This window comes from Lepus europaeus, chromosome 11 (assembly GCF_033115175.1).
Source record: "Lepus europaeus isolate LE1 chromosome 11, mLepTim1.pri, whole genome shotgun sequence".
NCBI classification, from domain to species: domain Eukaryota; kingdom Metazoa; phylum Chordata; class Mammalia; order Lagomorpha; family Leporidae; genus Lepus; species Lepus europaeus.
Genome location: NC_084837.1, coordinates 108,492,918 through 108,510,053, shown reverse-complemented (window position 1 = coordinate 108,510,053; position 17,136 = coordinate 108,492,918). Strand labels below are relative to the sequence as shown.

General features: G+C 54.4%; 1 protein-coding gene across 3 annotated transcripts in view; it reads left to right on the top strand.

The window, feature by feature from the left end:
- IL16 (interleukin 16) overlaps positions 1 to 17,136 on the top strand; it is a 128,599-nt gene that overhangs the window by 10,339 nt on the left and 101,124 nt on the right. The gene's annotated exons all lie outside the window — the stretch shown is intronic.

Here is a 17,136-nt window from a genome sequence, read left to right as displayed (position 1 = left end):
AAGCCATTTGGCTGAACCGTATACTCCTGTGTAAGGCAAACACCTAGCAAAATGTAAAACATCACCATCACCCAGGAAAGTTCTCTCAGACCCCTTCTCAGCTGAGCTCAGGGCTTCCTGCTGAAATGCAACGTGTTGCTGAATCGAAAGGCCTGCTTCAACAAGGCCCAGTGCCTGCTTTGTCTTCCCAAGGCCGTGAAGGCCCCAGCTATGGTGCGCAGGCCTCACGATGGGTTCAAGGGCAGACTTTGACTGTGGCCTGGGCCAGGGGAGTGGCAGCACCAGCAGGCGGTAGGTTGTTCTGAGACAAAGGCTAAAGGCAAGCAAAGCTGGGTGTTATGGTACAGCAGGTTAAACTGCAGCTAGTGCCTGGGAGGGAGTCCCCTATCAGCCTCCAATCCAGCTCCCTGCCAATGCACCTGAGAGGCAGTAGGAGGTGCACCAAGTTCTTGGCCACCCATGTGGGAGAACTGGATGGAGTTCCTGGATCCTGGATCTGACCTGGCCCAGTTTTGGCTATTGAGGGCATTCGGGGAGTGAACCAGTGAAGATCTCTCTCTCTCTCTCTCTCTCTCTCTCTTTTCTCCTCTCCCTCTCTCTCCTCTCTCTTTGTCACTCTGCCTTTTAAGACATTTAAAACAAAGTGGTGGTGGTGGGGGGTGGGGAGCAAGATAGAACAATGCAGATTCTCACTGGCATGGGGGCAGGGTTGCAGCTCCAGGTTCTGACAGTGGGCTTGGGAACAGGCCGGGCAGGGGGAAAGAACAGGTGCCGCGTCATAAGAACCAGACCCCTCAGTGATGAGGGGAATGGTCCAAGGCTCTGGGTACACTCATGTGTCCTGGCAGCCTTCTGTGGGTCCCTGTGGATCCTGAGACAGGTGATGGTCACCAAGTTGCCCTCTCCAGGGCTGCCCTTGCACTTCCTGCCATGGTTCAGGCCGGCCCCGGGGTATGGAGACAGTGAGTGTTCCGCTTCTCAGCCTTTTGGCTAAGATCGAGTGTGGAGGCCATGGGTGTCATTGCCCACTGGCGAGATGAACTCAGAGGCAGTGAACACTGGGATGTAGATGTGTAGGGTGGCTTTGATGCTAGGGCACTGAGACAGAGGGGTCCATGGGCTCCTGGCTCCTTGCCCCACCATGCTCTGCTTCCACACACAGAGAGCTTACAGGGGGCACTGCAGGGGTGGGAAGGGGGAGGCAGAGCGGGTACTTGCTGAACCACCACAGTGTGATGGCAGCCAGAGCACTGTTATTTAAGTCTTGTAATAACCCCCTGTCCGGATGAGAAGCTTGAAGTTTTTCCCAGGACATACAGCCTGGGGGTTAAGCGCTCAGGCTGCCGGACTCCTGGACCGGTGCTGTGTTCAGTGCGTGCCTTGCTCTCATGTGGGGTGTGCACGCGCCCACTACAGCGAGCTGGATTCCTGTCCACAGGAATCCTGCGTCATGATGCTCATGGAAAATGGGATTGAAAGACAAGTGTATTTGGGGGCAAATGGTTTTTTAGTAAAATACTTATTTTAAAGGGAGAGAGAGAGAGAGAGAAAGAGAGAGAGAAAGAGAGAGAGAAAGAGAGAGAGAGAGATTCTCTGTTGCACTTTGCAAATGGCCAGGCCAAAACCAGGAGTCGGGAACTCGATCTGGGTTTCCCATGTGGGTGCAGGGGCCCTGTGGGCACGGGCTGCACCCACTGCACAACGACACCAGCCTCTGCGCGCAAATAATTCTTGAAGCCTGTGCATGGGAGGCTGTCTTCCAAAAGTTCATGAGAAGCATACATTACTGAAAACAACACACGGCTTTCAACAGTGTCTGCACGCGGACTTAACCTTTTGTTCCATTTCCTACGCGCTGTTGAAAGACCCACCTGATACGAGTGTGTCGTCTGGGTGTGCGCAGCGGGCACACAGACTCCCACCTCCTGCCTTTTGTGTCTCTCCCCTTCCCCCGACAGCTATGTAGCACACACATGCCCTGGCTGACTGGGACCTGAGACCCGGTTCTAGGCCTCTAGAGCTCACAGTGGCAAGGCAAGGCAGCCTCACAGATGAGAGAACTCAGCCCCAGAGGGGCAGCTCCCAAGTGAAACTGTGAGTTGGGTGGGGCTATCTGGGAAGGCTTCCTGGAGGAGGTGATGGGGGGGGCTTGAAGCACGTGACAGCCAGCTAGGAAGCAGGGTCAGAGCGCTCTGACCTGCGGGAGACGGAGGAAGTACAGGCACGGGAGAGACAGGCCTATGACCTTGGGGTGGGATTGCACATTTCTGCCTACTGAGTCAGCGTTGTCATGAGAATAACAAATTAAGGAAAGAAAGGAGAGATTTCTTAACCTTGAAAAATGTGGCTTCCCGAGGCAGGGCAGGACGCGGCATTGCTCAGATGCTTGTGTGGGTAGAAAGACAAGAGGGCCTGGGAGCTGCCTGGCACGGCCTGGCACGGCCTGGCATGGCCACCGCGGCTTCTGCCCTTGGCTGCTCTGGGAGGGGCCGGGCCCATGGCTGCGGCATCTCTGGCATCCCGGCAGGGCTGGGATCCCACCGCTGCCCTACAAGGTGGAGACACCCCTCACCCCCGCTCCGAGTCTCCCCTGGGTGTGCCCTGCATCAGTCCCCGCCCCCTCCGGGTCGGCAGGTGCCGGTGTCACATGACCCATCCTAACCTTGGCCTTGACATAGCAGCAGCTGAGCTCCGGCCACTCCCTGCAGCTTGGGTGTTTAGCCCTCGCTGAGCTCACGCATGTGGTGGGCAGGGGAAGCCATCTCCCAGTGCCCAGCTTGGGTGTGTTCATGAGGGGCCTTCATAACACTCATGGAATGTGTGTGTGATGGAGAGGAGGTACCAGAGTTTCAAAACATTTTTAAAAGGTTTTTCTTAGGGTCGGCGCCATGGTGCAGTAGGTTAATCCTCCGCCTGCAGTGCTGGCATCCCTTATGGGCGCCGGTTCTAGTCCCCAGCTGCTCCTCTTCCAATCCAGCTCTCTGCTATGGCCTGAGAAGGCAGTGGAAGATGGCCCAAGTGCTTGGGTCCCTGCACCCATGTGGGAGACATGGAAGAAGCTCCTGGCTCCTGGCTTTGGATCGGCGCAGCTCCGGCCGTTGTGGCCAACTGGGGAGCAACCCAGCGGATGGAAGACCTCTCTCTCTCTGTGCCTCTCCTCTCTCTGTGTGTGATTCTGACTTGAATAATAAATAAATAAATACATCTTTTAAAAAATGAATTATTTTGAAAGGCAGCCAGATGACAGAGAGTGAGCCCCATGTTCTGATTCACTCCTCAACTGCCCACAACAGCCCAGGGTTGGGCTGAAGCCAGGAGCCAGGAACTCCATCCAGGTCTCCCCAGGGACCCAAGCACTTGGGCCATCCTCTGCTGCCTCCCAGGGTGTAACGTTAGCAGCAAGCCAGAATCAAGCAGAGCAGAGACTTGAACCCCAGCCCTCTGATACGGGATGCGGCTGTGCCGTGAGCTCCCTGAACCCCTGTATGACTCAGCTCTGTTGGAAGGACCAGGAGTGCCTGGACTTGGTCTTCAGATATGCTTAGGCTCCTCTCCTGCCTCTGTGTCTTGGGAAAGTTGTTCCTCTTCTTCTGTCTTCATCATGCGGATGACGATGGCACCAATCCTGCGGGTTACCTGTGGGGACATTGGGTCAGGCCCCCAGCAGGGGCTGCACAAGTGGCTCTTGTTTCTGTGGGTCAGCCAAAGCTGTGCATCTCCAGCGGCGTTCCTCTAGTCCTATAGCTGGGGCTGGGCCACGGGACTGCACGTGTCCCTTCCATATGGTCACCTACGCTCCTGGTGCCTAATTCTATTTTCCCCCATCTCTTCTGTGGCCACAGGGAACTACAGGACTGAGAGTGCTTTTCAAAGATTTACTTATTTATTTGAAGGGAAGAGTTACAGAAAGCAGGGGTGTGTGTGTGTGTGTTTGTGTGTGTGTGTGTGTGTGTGTGAGAGAGAGAGAGAGAGAGAGAGAGAGAGATCCATTGGTTCACTCCCCAGAGCCAGGACCTTCCTCCATGTCTCACACGGGTGCAGGGGTCCAAACACTTGGGCCATCTTCTACTGCTTTCCCAGGTCATAGCAGAGATCTGGATTGCAAGTGGAGCAGCCGGGTCTCGAACCAGCACCCGTATGGGATGCAGGCACTGCAGGCAGTGGCTTTATCTGCTACGCCGTGACACCGGCCCCATGGATGCGTTTTTAAAGCTCCATTTAAACCTGAGCCTGCTCACATCAATGAGTCGAAGGAGATGTGTGCAAGAGCTCTTTGTAAACCCTGAAACACAAATGCAGCAAGCCGTGACCGGGCCGTGGTCATTTATTTGTTCCTCCAGTTATGGGTTGATTCAATCACTCACTGTTTATGGGACCTTTTGGGGCCAGGGGCTGCTGGGGACGCTGCAGCAGGCGCGACTCGGAGGTCCCTCTTTGGGGAGCTCATATCGATCGTGCATGCAAACCAGCAAGACTCTGGCAAAGGGGAGGTGATAGGGAGTGCGTGGGGCTGGTGTGGCCCGGGTGGCCCGTGAATGCCCCATGTAGGACACAGAGGCAGGAAGGAGCAAGCCCCGGGAAGGTCTGGGACCCGAAATGTCCTGGAGGAGGCAGCAACCAAGCCGTGGGGGTGCCATGCACTGGGCTGTTTCAGGAAGGAGCTTGGGGGGCTGGTGTGGAGGCACGGTGGGTTAAGCTGCTGCCTGCAACCACTGGAGCACCGTTTGGGGTCCCAGCTGCTCTGTCTCCCACCCTGCTTCTTGCCAGCGTGCCAAGGAAGGCAGTGGAGGATGGCCCAAGTACTGGGGCCCCTGCCAGTCACAAGGAAGACCCCTAAGGAGTTCCTGGCTCCTGGCTGCATCCTGGCCCAGCCCTGGCCGTTGTGACCGTTTGGGAAGTGAACCAGTGAGTGAGAGATCTCTCTCTTTCCCTCTCTCTGTCACTCTACCTTTCAAATAAATAAATTTTTTTAAAAGAAAGAAGGAAAAGCACATATGGAATAAGGCTCTAGGGGGGCCAAGCTTTTCTAATTCTGTTTCCTCCCTGCCTCCTCTGTGTTACTCCCAGTGACTTTGGGTGGCTGCACCCCCAAAAGAGACTTCACCTTCTCCCTACTGCGGCCTCCACAGGCGACCAGGTGGATCTCTTGAAATGCAAACGGCATCGGCTGCTGTCCTGTGGCCAAGTCTCAGGGCCTTTGCATCACTGTTTAAGAGTCCCTTGAGGGGCTGGCGCCGTGGCTCACTTGGTTAATCCTCCGCCTGTGGTGCCCGCATCCCATATGGGTGCCAGTTCTAGTCCCGGCTGCTCCTCTTCCAGTCCAGCTCTCTGCTGTGGCCCAGGAGGTCAGTGGAGGATGGCCCAAGTGCTTGGGCCCTGCACCTGCATGGGAGACCAGGAGAAGCACCTGGCTCCTGGCTTCAGATCGGCACAGCGCTGGCCATGGTGGCCAGAAAGCTCTCACTTTCCAGGCAGCCCCCTCCCCACCCCCACACCAGATGTCCCCTCTGTCATCCTCTGGCATTAGCAGGGTGCTTGAGCTGCTGCGAGACATGGTTGCTTTCTGGGGCTCAGGCTTCCATGACAGTTCCTGCTTTGTGCTCTGCATTCCAAGGGCTTTGCAAAGTGCTCGTGAACGTGAGCCCTGTGTATTGTACACGACAGAGCCTGTTGATGGCCAAGTAATGCCCTGGGCTCTGCCTTTCCCCAGACTTCGCATTGCTTTTTTCAGATAACATCCACCTGCCTCACCACGCCCTTTTTCTCTCCTTACCCTGGCCTTCTGGCTCGCTCTTTATTTATTTGAAAAGCAGAGTGACACTCCCCAAATGGTCCCAACAGCCAGGTTTGGTCCGGGCTGAAGCCAGGAACCAGCAGCCAGGAATTCCATCTGGCTCTCATGTGGGTGGCAGGGACCCCAAACACTTGGGCTATCTGCTACCGCTTTCCCAGGTGCATTAGCAGGGAGCTGGATTGGAAGCAGAGCAGCTGGGAGTTGAACTGGCGCTCTGGTATGGGATGCCGGTGCTGCAGGCAGTGGCTTAACCCACTGCACCACAATGCCAGCCCCTGTGGGCACTTTTCTAAGAACTTTACAGGGTGACCTTACTTAACAGCTGCTCTTGCAAGGTAGATGTTCACGTGGTAACCATCCTGTCCCCGAGAAAGCCGCAGGGAGGTGCCACTTCATCTGCCTGTGCTGTGCCCCTGGCCCGGGACAAGCCTGTGTGAGGATGCCAGGAATTCTGGCTTCCAAACCCGTGTCTTAATTTCTTGACTTTTTTTTTTTTTTCTGGCTTGGGCAGTTGGTGAATGTCTGTGACAATCACCGAAACATGGACATTTGGGAAAGAAAGACATTTTGCTTCGGGGGAAATCAAGTGTGACTGTGGAAGATAGTGGGTGAGTGGTAGGGAAAAGAGTTAGACTTCAGGAAGATGCCCATGCAGGGCTGGGATGGGAATTCGGGAGTCATTGGCAGGTGCATGGCGTGCCTACCTGTGGGGCTGCCTGCAGGGGCTTGCTGTTCCTGTCCCGTACTGGGGATGGCAAAGGAAGCAGGCTAGGAGGGGGCGAGTTGGAAGAAGAGAAGCCGGCGAGATGGCGGCATGGCTGAGATGGAGGCCAGGGACAGTGTCCTTGTGACGCTGAGCCCCAAGCATGGTGGCGTGGGGCAGGGGGAGGGAAAGAGCCCTGGAGGGGGCACTCCAGCTGCATGACCTTGAACATGCATGATCCTCAAGGCCCAGTCTCGGCCAGCTCTGCCAGCTGAACCTGCTAAGTGGTTCGCGAATGTATCCTTATGCCAAGACATTACATTTCTGATTGAAATGGTTACATTTTGTTCTGCATTATGGCAGCACACACGGGGTCCTCACGGCCTCGGGTTCACAACATAAAGCATTGCCGGGGAATTTTAAAGCACTCCGAAGAGCTTCCTGCTTGGACCACCGAATCGCCTGGTCAGATTGCTGGGGGATTTTCCCCATTGTGTGGACCTGGAGACTGAAGCTCCGAAAGCTAACAGGGCCTGCTGAAGGGCACAGAGACGGTGGCAGGAGCGGACACTCGACGCTCCCTCGTGGCTCCTGCTTGATCAAAATGGGCCAGGACCCCGCTGTGTTGTCTTAAAAAGGATACACTTTTGCCGTTGCGGTCTGAGAACTGTCACTGGCTACAACAAACGTGTATTGCTTCTATAATTAGAAAGGGGAGGGAAGGGGAGGTGTTGGCCTAGGAGTTGAGACACTGGTGTAGCTGCCATCTAGAAACCCAAACCCCAAGTGGGCTCACCGGTTCCCGACTCCAGCTTCCCGCTGATGCTGGCCGGGGGAGGCAGGGCCGACGACTCAGGGACCTGGATCTCCTGGAGACCTGGTTGGGGTTGCTGGCTCCTGGCTTTGGCGGGGCCCAGCTCTGGCTGTTGAGAGCATTTAGGAAGTCCAGCCAGCAGATGGGAACTTTCTCTGTCTCTCTGCCTCTCGAATAAATACATATTAATTCAAAAAAATAAAAAAAGGGGAGAATAGCATTTAAAAACTGCAGGGGTGTTTCTAAAGTCCGTGGAAAGCATATATTATGAAAAACGTAGGAGCGCATTTCAAAAATTTTGGCACCAAAAGAAGCTTATGTTTCAATTCTCTTTTCCCACCAATTTCTGAAGTCCCCTGCTGTAGTGATGGTTATACAGCTTCAGCAAGCATCAGAGTCACCCGCCGAAGAGATTTCCAAAGCTCCATGGGCTAGAGCGGCCAACAGGGAGCCACCTTCCCTGAGATATCCCCTCTTCCCAGGCCTCCCGGGGAGAGACAGTCAGCACTCAGCTCTGACGCACGCACACAGACGGGTTTCACTTGCTGCTCTGCCTCTCAGCAACCATGTGCCTCAGAGAGGTAAGCTGCTTGTTCTCTGGGCCTTGCTCTTTCCACCTGTGAAATGGGTATCAACTCAGAACCTGCCTGGCTCATGGTGTTGCTGACAGGGTAAGAGGAGAGGAAGTGCTCCCCACAGTGTCGGACTCGTGGGAAGCCATCTGCCAAGGGTCACCATCCTTCCAGGACGGAAGCCGAGCTGTGTCCCGGCACGAGTACAATTAGGGATGCCACATGGAGGCAAATATTGATTGATTTTCACAGTGAGGAAAAATTGGAATCATGAATGGAATGCTTGTTTTTTTTTTTAATAAAAGATTTATTTATTTGAAAAGCAAAATTAGAGAGAGAGAGAGAGAGAGAGAGAGAGAGAGAGATCTTCCATTTGCTGGTTTACTCCCCAAATAGCCACAATGGCCAGATCTAGGCCATTCCAAAGCCAGGAGCTTCTTCTAGGTCTCCCATGTGGGTGCAGGGGCCCAAGCATTTAGGCCATCTTCTACTGCTTCCCCAGGCACATTAGCAGGGAGCTGGATCGGAAGTGGAGCAGCCGGGACTTGAACCGGCACCCATGTGGGGATGCTGGTGTCTCAAGCAGTGGCTTTACCTGCTATGCCACGGCACCGGCCCCCATGCCGTTGTTTCTAACAATTGGGGGTGGGGACTTCCTCCTCTAGTCTGTCAAGGACACTGTGGGAGGAGATTTCTGGTGTAGCCTGGCAGGTGCGCAAGAGCTAAAGCTGCAGTGTGATAAACTGGTGTACCAGGCGCTTGGCTGCACCCCTAGCGGCACTGGGATGCCCAGCTCTAACTGAGGAGGGGCGCTCCTGGCTGCGCCTTCCCCCCTTTCTTTGGGCCAGCAGCCAGCTGGTCTTGGGGTGCTGGGCATGGGGGAGACTCCCTTCCTTTCCCGCAGGAGGTCCTGAAAGGCACAGGTGTGACAGATTTCCACCTCCAGTTGCACATCAGCCTGGTACTCGGAGGGAGGGGTTGGGGCCGGGGCTCAGCCACACTTTGGAACAAAGTCATCTTCAGAGAGTGAGAAAGGACACAGGCGTCGCGTGCCAGTGGAGGGAGAGGCAGGCGCTGGATTCAGGTACAAGTGACATGAGGTGGGGGGACTGTGGGACCTGCCCAGACCTCGTGATCCAGGAAGGTTGGAGCTGGCCTCCCCAGGCCTGGGGCACCCCATCACCCCTCTACCAGCCCAAGGCGGCCATAGGGCCGAGGAATGGCGAGAGAGACGGTGGGTGTGGGCCGGCACTGCCACCCCATGCTCCACACTTGAGAAATTCCTGGCCCGCAGTCCTGACTCCGCCCAGTCATGGGGCACTGTCCTTCCAGACCTGCAGACAAAGGTGGCTTTGTCCTCCTTCCTCGCCCCCAGGCCTCGCTTGTGACCTCGGCCTGGGGTCCTGCAGAGGTTGGCTCTCCCAGCCGCAGCGGCAGGCATTTCAGGGCTTCCTACGGGCTGCACCTACACCCTCATTACGCACCCCCTCCCCCGCCGGGTAGCGCTGAATGCCAGGAAACACAGCCCCCTTAGAGAGTGAGTCCCGGAGGCTGCGCTCAGGAGAGACATGTGGGAGGCTCTCTGGGGGCAGCTGGGTTAGAAGTCACCGTGACATACGGCCCTCCCAGGGGCCCGTGGGGGAAGGCGCAATCCCAGTGGGACCCACGATCCCAAGGGCACGTGTCCAAGTGTGTCCTCTCTGGGCGCTGCGTTCTCTACATGTTTGGAACGAGTTAGGTCTTGAGCACGCACCAGGGGCACCAGGAGGGCTTGTGAAGACAGCGCGCGGCCTGAGAATCTGCATTTTTATCAAATGCTGGCTTGATGCGCAGCTTTGAGGACTGCTGGGCTCCACACACTCCCAAGAGCCAGTCTGGTGTTGTGAGAGCTGGGCTGTGGAGCCAGAGGGCCATTGCTGGCCATGTGGCCTTAAGAAAGTTGCCTGACTTTGCTGAGCCAGTGACCGGCCATGACCAAGGTCACCCATCATGGTGCATGGTAAGCAGGCGCTCAGCGAAATTTGGTGCAGCAATATCTTTGCCCGTAAAATGGACATGGCAGCTCTGGCTGCACCGATGGTGGTGGTATTGGGGGTGACGGTTATGAAATAGCTGGGCACACTGTCAACCCTGAGAGCAATGCTTGTTCCCTCCATGCCTTTCCAGTGGCTTCCACGTTGCCCATGGAAGGCCAAGCGGCTTGGAGCTGGCCCAGCGCTTCAGTGTGGCTCCGCAGCTCCGGGCTGGGGCTGGCTCCCGGGTGCACTCTGTGGCGCTGCAGATGGTGGCTGTGTTCCGAGGCCGACCTTGCCAGTGCCGGCAGCCCCCGTTTGGACAGAGCCTTCTCCCGTGGAGGAGTCAGATGGCTCCGGTGGGGAGTCTCCGAGCAAGTCCATGCCAGCTTGGACACGTTTGCTCCGAGTCACCGGTGCGGAGCAGGTGGGGAGGGCTGTGAGCAGCGCAGAGCTGCCTCCGTGGGAGCCGGGTCTGACTCCGAGGCTCGCCTTTGAGAACCGAGCAGGCATTTCTCATTCTTGGGCCTCCAGCGGCAGGAGCCATGGTGCTGCGGTCCCTGCTGGGCCACTGGCGGGAGAAGCGAGGGAGGAGGCAGGCCCGGGGGGCTGTGCGTGGGGAGGTAGGTGGGCAGCAGGTGAGTGGATGTCCCCGGGGCAGCTGGCCTCTCGGAGGTGAATGAGGAGGGTCTTGGTTGCTAAGGCTTGCTTTCATATTTGGGAGCTGTGCTGGATAGGGGCAGGAGCAGACGCCAGGGGCGCTAGGGCACGGATTGCTGTGCCACCACGTGTGACCCTGAGGTGCAGGACGAAGCCCCGTCTGGAGGTGGGGGCGGGCAGAGAGGTGCCGCCTGCCCTGCACCTGTAGCGCTGGAGGGTGCGGCCCCGGGATTTCTGACTTTGCAGCCTGCTCTCCTCCCTGGCCCTGGGCATGTGGAAGGAGGTGGAAGAGAGGCGGGCAGAGGGAGGCCTGGGGCAGCGAGCACTGTGGGGAGCAGCCCGGATGCCTCTGCCCGCGGTGTCCTCCCTGCCTGTCAGTCACTTGGCAGCCAGTACCCTCCCTGATTGCTGCACTGGGTCAGGCCTGGGGTGGGTGAGGGTTTGGTCCTGAAGTCTGTTGGCTTCCTGCTCTTGGAGGACAAGATCGCCAAGCTGAAAGCCCAGATGTGTTCCCTGGGGACACAGAGAAGCACCTGCTCCTCTGTCAGGCGGAATCTTTCCGTTTCCTGCTGATCCATCCCCAGGGCCCCCAGTTCAAACTCCCATGGGACTTCCCTAAGCAGCTGTGCAAGCTGCTGTCTCTGGGGCTCCCCCTCCTCCCGCCCCGAGCTCCCTGGTGCAGGGCAGACCCTTTGTCTCCTTTGCCCCTCCTCTCTGTCCTGCAGTTAAGGGGGCATCCACATTTCTGAGCACAGCTGGGGACAGGGACAGGAGAGGGGCAGGAGGCTCTCCGCGTGGGTCGGTGGCTGGCCTCTGGTCTGTTCAACCCCCAGTGAGGCTTAGCAATGACACTTAGAGCCCCGCTGCGTCCTGAGCCCCGGCATGTCCCAGGCACCTGCAGAAACCCTGACAGGTGCCACCCCAGTGAAACCCTGTGAGAACCCTGATTTTGGTGGAGCCTCCCCCCAAAAGCCCGAGTGACAAGACCTGCCCGGATCACCCAGCCAGCTGGGGCATAAACCCCAGCCTGTCTGACGCCTAACTCCGTGCCCAGCAGCCATTTGTTTCCTGGATACAACGATGGCCATGCATCCACAGGGCTGCAAAGGAATCCCTGTTGGATTGCAGTGACCTGTCGGCCCTCTGTTCTAATTCTTTTTATCCATGGAAACAGTGCTGGATTCAAATCTTCATGGAGGGCGGTGTTTGGTGAGGCCGTTAAGATGACTCTTGGGACACCCCTGTTCCGCATTGTGATATATCTGGGTTTCAGTCCTGGCTCCTCTGCTTCCAGCTCCAGCCTCCTGCTAATGCGCACCCTGGGAGGCAGCAGGTGGTGGCTCAAGGACTTGGATCCCTGCCACTCGCGTGGGAGACCCGGATGGAGCTTCCAGCTTCAGCCTGGCCCAGCCCCAGCTGCTGGGGGCATTTGGGGAGTAGGGGATAGATCTCATTTGTCTGTCTCTCTTTGACTTTCAAATAAAACAAATTGTTAATCTTTCATGAAAACCCACATGGAAGGAGTTGGGGCAGAATTGTTCTGGCAGAAGGCAGCCAGGGGGGTGGGCCCTCTCTGTCAGCCCTCCCCGCCTTCTGGGGTCTCGGCACGGTCCATGGGTGAGCAGCAGGGAGATGCGCCTGGGGCTGGAGAGGGTGCTCATTCCCTAGGGGCCCCGTGGGTCCTCCGTGACTGCTCACCAGCCGGCCTCGCTGCTCCCTCCCTCTCCCCTCTCCTCTCTGCTGCCCCAACAGGTCTGCTCTGACCTGAGACTGAAGGTCTCCCTGCCCCCGCCTCCCCAAACCCCTCACACATCCTTTGGGCCTCAGCTCACGGTTTGGTTCCTGGGTAAGGCCATCCACAAAGTCACTTCAGTCTGTGGCACTTGACTCAATCTTCCATTTATTTATTTGTTTTAAGCATCTATTTTATTTATTTGACAGGCAGAGAGAGGAGAGAGAGAGAGAGAGAGAGCGAGCTTCCATCTTCCAAATGCCCACAATGGCCAGAACTGGGCCAGGCTAAAGCCAGGTGCCTGGAACTCCATCTGGGTTTCCCACTCTGGTGCAGGGGCCCAAGCACTTGGGCCATCTTCTGCTGCCTTGCCAGGCCACAGCAGAGAGCTGGATGGTAAGTGGAGCAGCCGGGACTCGAACAGGTGCTTATATGGGATAGCAGCACCAGACAGTGGGCTTAACCTGCTGTAGCATAATGCTGGCCTTTCAAACTTTTATTTATTAAAAACTTTAAAATACATTTATTTGAGGGGGGGGATGTTCCTAACTGCTGGTTTACTCCCCAGATTTTCTCCCCAATGGCTGAGGCTGGGCCAGGTTGAAGCTGAGAGCCCAGGAACTCAGTCCAGGTGTCCCACATGAGTGGCAGGGACCCAAGGATGGGAGCCATCGCCGCTGCCTCCCAGGGTGTGCAGGAGCAGGAAGCTGGCGTCAGGGGCTGGAGCCAGGCATTCAACCGCGGCTCCCTGAAGCCAGCTGTTGGTGTCTCACTCACGGGGGGAAATGCCCACCCCTCAGAGCTTTATCGTGGACCGTGCCACACTGGGGATGGTTCCCTTCACACATCCGTCTTCTCCAGTAGATACAGGGGACCAGGTCTTCATCCCTGACACCATGAGTGCCCCCCCCCCCCAACAATGAATCTCAAGAAATGTTCACTGCAGCAGGGAGTGATGGCAGTGAGAGTTCTAAGGATAGCAGTAACACCTGTGTCTGCATTGTCTGGGCTGGCAGTACGCTTTTACATGTAAGACGTATTTAGTTAAATTTAAGATTTTCCATCGACATAGCACAACTGTGCAGATTTATGGGGTACTGTGTGATCATTTGATACCTGCATACGAGGTTTAATGATGGAATGAGGGTATGAGCACGTCCGTCTCCTTAAACGTCTATTTGTGTGTGTTGGGAAGATTTGAACACCTGTTTCCAGCTCTTTATTAGATATAAACGAGATCTTCAAAAAGTTCATGGGAAATGCGCGTTATAAAGCCTACATGTGGATCTCAAGCAAACCTTGGCATCCAAATAAAATTGCCTTTTTGTTCCATGAACTTTTTCCATGAACTTTCTCAAGTACTTCCGTATGCTACATTGTTGCGTGCTGTTCCCACTCTGCGGTAGAATGTGTTAAGTCTTTAGGTATCTTTTTGATTGCAACCCAATTTGCTGTGAATAGCCACACACTCCTCTACCTGGGAAGAAATCATGTCCGGATGTGCAATAAGCACGTAGTTCAAGGGCTGGGGGTTAGAGTGAGGGAAGCAGCTAGCATCCAGACGGCCTTCCTCCTGAATCCAGGGCAATTTCGTGTCAACCTTGTAAGCCAGGCCAGGCTGCCCAGCGCGTGCCAGAACCGCACAGTGCTCTCTGCATGAAAGAGCACCGAGCAGATGGAGGAGCCCAGCACAGCTTGCGGACCAGCCCGCCGCCTGGGCGGGGGGCAGAGCCCGCGGGAGCCTCGGTGCTCGCCACGCTCCGAGATGTGGGGTTGAGAAGTTTGCGTGGGCTGTGAGCAGAGCAGCTCCTAGGGCTGGGCGTGCCTCCATGTGGTCCCTCGGAGGCCAGGGAACCCGCAGGGCAGAGATGGCATAGGTCATGCCTCTGGCTTAGCCCTGGTGTGTGTTGTTGGGCCAGAAATGTCCTTGTGGTGAGGGACAGCGACAGCAGCTAGGACAGAGTGGCCGCTACCTGTGTGCTCTTCAGCCTCCCCTGGACGGCGGCTCTCGGCGACTCTGGCTGGCAGGGGGAAGCTGGAGGGCCCGAGCCCTGCACTCAGTCTTGTCTCTGCAGGTGCAGAATTCCCGTGGATTCCAGGGCCCATGCCCGCCCCCAAGTCTTGTGAACTCACAGGCACCGGAGTAGGGCTAGCTTTGTAGCGAAAGCCAGGGACACCGATGAGCTTCAGCGGCTCTGAGCAAGGGAACTAGGTGAGGAATCGAGGCAAATATTTGATGAGATTCCTTCCAGAAGTCAGGGAAATCCTTCAAACTGCAGTTTTCCAGCATGCCCTGCTATGGGCTGACAACTGAAGTAGTAGGTCGAGACCAGCATTTTTTAAATAAAAGAACAGGGTATGGCAGCAGGCATGGGATTTTTAGAAAAATCATGTGTTATTTTTTCCCATATTTTTATTATAGCATAGTAAGGGTATTGTTTCATGGGATGTTGGTTATAATTATATATATTTATGTATCTAAATATATATTTTATTATAGCATAATGTAGATATAATGTATACTTCTTCCATGTAGCAAATATCTTATATATTGTATAAATATTTTATACAAGGGTACTGAAAAATGTTTGTGGAAAATGGAATTAAAAGGGAAGTTTAATTTGGTGCCAAATAGCTTGAAACACACACACGTTTGCCTGTGAATGTTCATATGCGTGTACATCCCGTGTGGGTTTATGTGGCATGAGAAACAGGAATTCTCACTGTCAGCGCGGAGTTTGAGCATTTCGGAAGCAGTCCTGTGGGATGCTGGTAGCATTTGGAGTGATGGAGATGTGGAAGGAGAACATTTTAGGCTGGAAAATTCTCCTGATGTTCTGTGTCTTCTCCCTGCCATCCGAGGAAGGCGCCTTCCACCAGGTCAGCGGGAGCCGGAGTTCTCTTTGGCTGCCCTCATTCCTTCGTAAGTGAGTGGGGGAAGCAGTGAGCCATGGGAAGGGTTGGAGGAAGCAAAAGGCAACATGTGAGAAGGAAGACACGTCCACGAAGATGTGCGCTAAGATCCCACTTTCAAAAGAAGAAGATTTGTTTAAGATAGGGAGACACAGAACCCTTGAAGAAATAAACCCTCCCAATCCAGTTCTATCCTACCGCCCCCCAGACACATGCTGAAAAGGAAATCACACAAAGTGAAAAACAAAGTGATGACAAACACAGATTCCAGGAACAACTGGTGGCAGTGAATTTTGCAAGACAAAATAACAATTAACTAGAGGTACTGTTTACAAAATGCTAGGAAGAAAATACAACGAGGATATAAAACCCAGAAGACTTTAGGCACCCAGTAAGTGTATTGAAATATATACAACAAGAATGGTTTGGGATTTCCACAACAGTGTGGTGTCAGATTTCAATATAGACAGCTGTGCTTCAGATGAGCTAAAATATACACGAAGAGTTTGAGATTTTTAATTTTTGCACCTTACAAAGTTGCATGTATGTTTACCTCTGCATGGTGATAGCATGTTGGAATATACACACATTTAAAGCAGCAAACTATTCTCTCATAGTCGCCCTTTTCAAACACACACAGAGCCCTTAAAATACCCAGGCCCATCTTCCACTGGCGTGCAAAGTAAACCTCAACAGATTCCAGCAAATAAAAAGTGTCCAAGACACATCCTGTGGCCACAATGCAATTAAACTGGAATTTTCTAATAAAAAGTTGCAAGGGCAACAAGCCTTGCAATCCTGGAAACACAACCAAATGAAATGAACAACGGCCGCAGCAGCGTCTTAAAGAACCCAGCTTCAGCTGGAGTCAGAGCTGCCATTACAGACCGTTACTAAAATAACAGCAGTTAGGACATCATCTTTCAAAATTCAGGGGCTGTGACCACAGGGGTAGTTAGAGGAGACTTTGAACCACAGTGACAGCGGTGATGACAATGGTGGCAATGGTGGTCTCCTATGCATTGTGCTAAGAGATTGACATTCCCGATCTCAATTGCTGATCGCAAGATTGCTGTGAGGTGGCTACTAGAATCATACCCATTATACAGAGGGCAAAACTGAGTCACGAAAAGGGTCGAGAGATTTGCAAGGTCAGGCGCCGTAAAGACAGGAGCCCAGGGGTGCTTGGGTTCTAAAGTCAGAACACGCAGCTGATGCCTGGTGTGCTGTCGTTTCTAAAATGGAAAGACTGCACTTGAGGGAAGTAGATTCTGAACACTGGATGGCAGGAAAAAAGGAACAAAACCAGTATAAGGAAAACATGCAGGAAGAAAGGAACTAAAGCAGAAATGAATACCTTGGGAAGCGGAAGAGGCAGAGCAGAAGATGGTCCCATTATTTTTTTAAAAAATGAAGAGAACAATAACGAAGGAAACAGTGGGAATTTTTTTTCCAAGAACTACCTAAAAGTGATGCCAGATCTTACAGAAAAATTCTTTCAAGTCTTTATGGATGAGATGTATGAGAATATTTCAAGAATTTTGTAGACTGGCCGGCGCCATGGCTTAACAGGCTAATCCTCTGCCTTGCGGTGCCGGCACACCAGGTTCTAGTCCTGGTTGGGGCACTGGATTCTATCCCGGTTGCTCCTCTTCCAGTCCAGCTCTCTGCTGTGGCCCAGAAAGGCAGTGGAGGATGGCCCAAGTCCTTGGGCCCTGCACCCGCATGGGAGACCAGGAGAAGCACCTGGCTCCTGGCTTTGGATCAGCACGATGCGCTGGCCGCAGCGGCCATTGGAGGGTGAACCAACGGCAAAAAGGAAGACCTTTCTCTCTGTCTCTCTCTCTCTCACTATCCACTCTGCCTGTCCAAAAAAAAAAAAAAAAAAAGAATTTTGTAGAACATGGAATTAAAAGAACAGTTGACTTGGGTGTGA